Consider the following 5,037-nt stretch of genomic DNA (forward strand, 5'->3'; position numbering starts at 1 on the left):
CTCCAAAACCACCGTCACCAGCTCGTACCATACAAATGATCATTGGCGGCAGTGACGATACAGTAATCAACCATGTGAAATTCACCACCACACACAAGGGATGGTATGGAGAGTATTCGCTTGATGAGCCATTTTTCGAAAAACTTGGTCGTTTTCTTTTCGACGAACTGAGGCCGTTGTCACAGCTGATTTCTTTGGGGATGCCAAAGCGGCATATTATATTTTTCCATATGAACGTGATAACTTCTTGCTCGCATATTTGAGTGTATGCACCTGCTTCCACCCATCTAGAAAAATAGCCAGTTAAAACCAAAAGGAAGCGTACCTTACCTCGTATTGCCGGGAGGGGTCCGACAATATCCATCCCCCACTTTATGAATGGCCATGGCGAAGTGATGGAATGCAGGAGTTTTCCTGCTTGGTGTATCATAGGGGCGTACTTTTGACATTATTCACACTTCTTGACATAATCTGCGGCTTCTTTTTCATGGTAGGCCAGTAGTATCCGACGTAGATGAGGCATCGGACGAGGGTGCGATTTCTTGTATGGGCGCCGTAGTGCCCCTCGTGTAATTCTTCTAGTACTCTCCTTGTTTGATTTGGCCCAAGACACTTGGCCGGGGGCCGCCGAACGTTCTCTTGTAAAGATCACAGTTTATGATGTTGTATCTGGATGCTTGTATTCGAAGTTTTTTGGCTTATTTCTTATCTTGTGGGAGCATTCCATCCTGCAAATATGTTACGATACGATTGTGCTAATCCCAAGTTAGGTTTACAGAATGTACCTAGACCTGGTCTATTGCAGAATGGAGAAGAGTGACCACATTTTCCTTGTTGATATTTCTGGTGGCTGACGCTAGTTTGGCGAGACCATCTGCTTCGATATTCTATGCCCTGGGTATTTAGTCGAGGTGGCATTCATCGAATTCTGGCAGCAGTTAGTGAATTTCTGACTGGTACATTTGTAGTCTCTGTTTTTTGATTTGGAAAGTCCCAGTGACTTGGTTCACCACGAGTTAAGAATCCCAATGGAGGACGAGTCATCGAGCGCCATATTTGAGGGCTAATTTCAATCCTGCAATCACAGCCTCATACTCGGCCTCGTTGTTAGTCATCTCGGGGCATCGTACGGACTGGCGAATTACTTCGCCCGTAGGAACTTCGAGGACGAGTCCCAGTCCTAATCCCGATGCATTAGATGTGCTGTCAGTGTAGAGGACCCAGAGGTCGGAATGTGCTGAAGCATAGAGCGCCTCCTACTCTACTTTAGGCAATATTTTCGCGCTGAAATCGGCGACGAAAACGGCGAGCACCTGCGACTTAATACAGTTCACGGTTGGTATGTTATGTTGTGCTCGCTTAATTCTATGGCACATTTGGACAACCTACCTGATAGTTCGGGTTTATGTAGGATGCCCCTGAGGGGGAAGGTTGTCACTACTTTTATGGGATGACATTGAAAATATGGTCTAAGCTTTCGTGAAGCTATGACTAATGCCAGAGCTAGTTTCTCAAGGTGAGGGTACCTTGTCTCGGCATCAATTAAAGTTTTGCTGATATAGTAAATCAGAGATTGCGTACCTTTGTTTTCGCGGATCAAGACTGCACTTACCGTGACTTCGGAGACTGCTAGGTACACCAGTAGCATTTACCCAGGTATGCCTTAACGAGTAGTGGTGGTGAGGATAGGTACGCTTTCATCTTTCTCAAGGCGTCGACGCATTCTAAATTCCACTGTAGTCTATGGTCTTTCCTTAGCACATTGAAGAATTTATGGCATCTGTCCGACAATCATGAAATAAATCTCGACAGGGCGGCTATTTGTCCTGTTAATTTCTACACCTGCTTCTTGCTGGTTAATGTCTCCGGTATTCCTTCGATGGCTCTGACCTGAACCGAGCTAACTTCAATATCCCTTTGCAACATCAGAAAACCAAGGAACTTTCCTAAGGTTACGCTGAAGGCGTATTTTTCGGGATTCGGTTTCATTCCGTATTGCCTTAATATCTCGAAGGCTTCCTTCAGATGACCAATGTGATCTTCTTTCTTTTTCGACTTCACTAGCATGTCGTCGATGTAAACCTCCATGGTCCAACCGAGTTGTTCTTTGAACATCTTGGTGACTAACCTTTGATACGCCGCCCTTGCGTTCTTGAGTCCGAACGGCATAACTTTGTAGAAAGTGGTCTTTTCTTGGTCTTCTTCAGCCATTAGAATTTAGTTGTAACTAGAATAAGCGTCTAAGAAGCTCACTACTTCGTGTCTCGCCGTTGCATCGATAAGGTGGTCGATATGTGGTAATAGAAAGAAATCTTTCGAGCATGCTTTGTTCAGGTCGGTGAAGTCAACACACATCCGCCATTTCCCGTTCTTCTTTTTTACCATGACCACATTGGCGACCCATTGGGGATATTTTGATTCTCAGATGGAACCATTAGCGAGTAACTTATCAACTTCTTTGCAGACCGCCTCATTGATGAGGCATTAAACTTTCTCCTCATTCGTCGTACTGGCGGGTAAAGAGGGTTGACATTCAGCCTATATGTGGTGATGTCCCTTGGGATTTCTGGCATATCTGAATGGGAAAAGGCAAAAAATCGGCATTGTTAGTTAAGAACTCGTGGTACTTACCTAGTTCTTAGAGGTTTTGTCCGTTATAAGCCTTTTTTGTGCTATCAGTGTTATCTAGTTGAACAGGGTCAAGGTCTTCTACGGTTGCCTTACAAGCTTCCACGACATCCGGGTCTTTGATGACCTCTATTTGTATGCCAGGTTTGGTTCCCGATATGGCTGATTGCTATGCTTCCGCACTTGCCCCCTTTAGTTGTTGGGTGAGTGTGCAATCTTGGGCGATTCGGTAGCATTCTTAGGCGGTGCACTGCTCGCCTTGGATGCTGAATATCCCCGATGGGGTAAGAAATTTGATTACTTGGTAGAAACTTGACGAGATGGATCGCATGGCGTGTATCCATGGACGCCCTATGATGGCGATGTAGGCCGTTTCCTGGTTCATGATGTGGAACGTCGTTTCCAGGGTGACTCCTCCTGCCAGAATGAGTAGCATTATCTCTCTAGAGGTTTGTTCCACTGCATTATTAAAACCCATTAGTGTTATGCAATGCATTACTATTTTATCCTCGAGCCTTATCTGTATGAGGAGTCGTGGGTGAATAATACATGTGCCGCTTCCGTCATCCACCATTATTCTCTTTACATCGGTATCTGCGATGCGTAAAGTTATAACCAAACCAGCTCCAATACCTAAATTAATTCGGTTACCTCATAAGATAAATAAATCCTAAATGATTCTAGGACAAATCTAATCCTCCAATAAAGTAATACTGAATATATTGAAAAAGAAGCTTGAGGACGCCAAAGGGCTATGGCCTTAACTACTACCAGAATTACTATGTGCATATCGCACTATGCCAAAAACTAGCATAGGCAAAATGCCATATTCACTAGTCTACGGGACTGACGCAGTTATACCCCTCAAAGTTGGAGAACCTAGCTTGAGATACTCAAACAAAAGCTGACCAAATAACGACGAAAGTAGGATACAAGATCTGGATGAAGCCGATGAACGAAGAGATATGGCCCACATAAGAATGGTATCCCAAAAGCAACAGGTAGAAATGTACTATAACAAGAAGGCCAAAGTACTACCGTTCAAGGTCGGAGACTACGTCCTCAAAGCTAAAACACAAGCAGCAAAATAGCCTAACGAGGAAAAATTGGGAAAAACTGGGACGGGCCATACAAAATCACAGCGGCAGCAAACAAAGGAGCATTCCAATTAGAGACAATGAAAGGGAAACTACTCCAAAACAATTGGAATGTTGCCCATCTCAAATATTTCCACTTCTGAAAGGAGGCGCCACCCAAGTCGTACTCTTTTTCCCTCATCTGGGTTTTGTCCCAATCGGGTTTTTTCGATGAGGTTTTTAATGAGGCGGCAAGGGGGACGTCTCGAGGTCCGAAGTATTATTCATTACCCCGCCCGTCGACGTGATCTCCAGGCCGAGTAATGAAGGGACTAGATATAGATGATCAAATCTCCATTGTGTGCACAAAGTCGACATGTATTCCCTACAAGAATATAATCAAATCTCCATTGTATGCACAAAGTCGACATGTGTTTCCTACGGGAATATGATCAAACCTCCAATGTATGAGCGAAAATTCCAATGGCCAAGGCCATCGGCGAAAATATGAGTTCGACCTCATTCGAATTACGACGGGATCCTACTTCGACGACAGTTCGAAAGTAACATCCCAATGGCCAAGGACATCGACGGAAATATGAGTTCGACCTCATTCGATCTACGATGGGATCCTACTTCAATGACAGCTCAAAATAACATCCAAATGGCCAAGGCCATCGACGAAAATATGAGTTCGACCTCATTCGAACTTTGACGGGATCCTACTTCAACGACAGTTCGACTGTAACATCTTAATGGTCAAGGCCATCGACGAAAATATGAGTTTGACCTCATTCGAACTACGACGGGATCCTACTTCGACGACAGTTCGAAAGTAACATCCCAATGTCCAAGGTCATAGATGAAAATATGAGTTCGACCTCATTCGAACTACGACGGGATCCTGCTTCAACTTCAGTTTGAAGTAACATCCCAATGGCCAAGGCCATCAACAAAAATATGAGTTCGACCTCATTCGAACTACGACGGGATCCTACTTCGACGATAGTTCGAAAATAATATCCCAATGGCCAAGGCCATCGATGAAAATATGAGTTTGACCTCATTCGAACTATGACGAGATCCTACTTCGACGACAGTTCGAAAGTAACATCCCAATGGCCAAGGCCATTGACAAAAATATGAGTTCAACCTCATTCGATCTACGATAGGATCCTACTTCGATGACAGTTCGAAGTAACATCCCAATGGCCAAGGCCATCGACGAAAATATGAGTTCGACCACATTCGAACTACGACGGGATCCTACTTTGAAAACAGTTCGAAAGTAACATCCCAAAGGCCAAGGCCATTGATGAAAATATGAGTTCGA

Source organism: Nicotiana sylvestris, chromosome 7 (assembly GCF_000393655.2).
Source record: "Nicotiana sylvestris chromosome 7, ASM39365v2, whole genome shotgun sequence".
Lineage (NCBI taxonomy): Eukaryota > Viridiplantae > Streptophyta > Magnoliopsida > Solanales > Solanaceae > Nicotiana > Nicotiana sylvestris.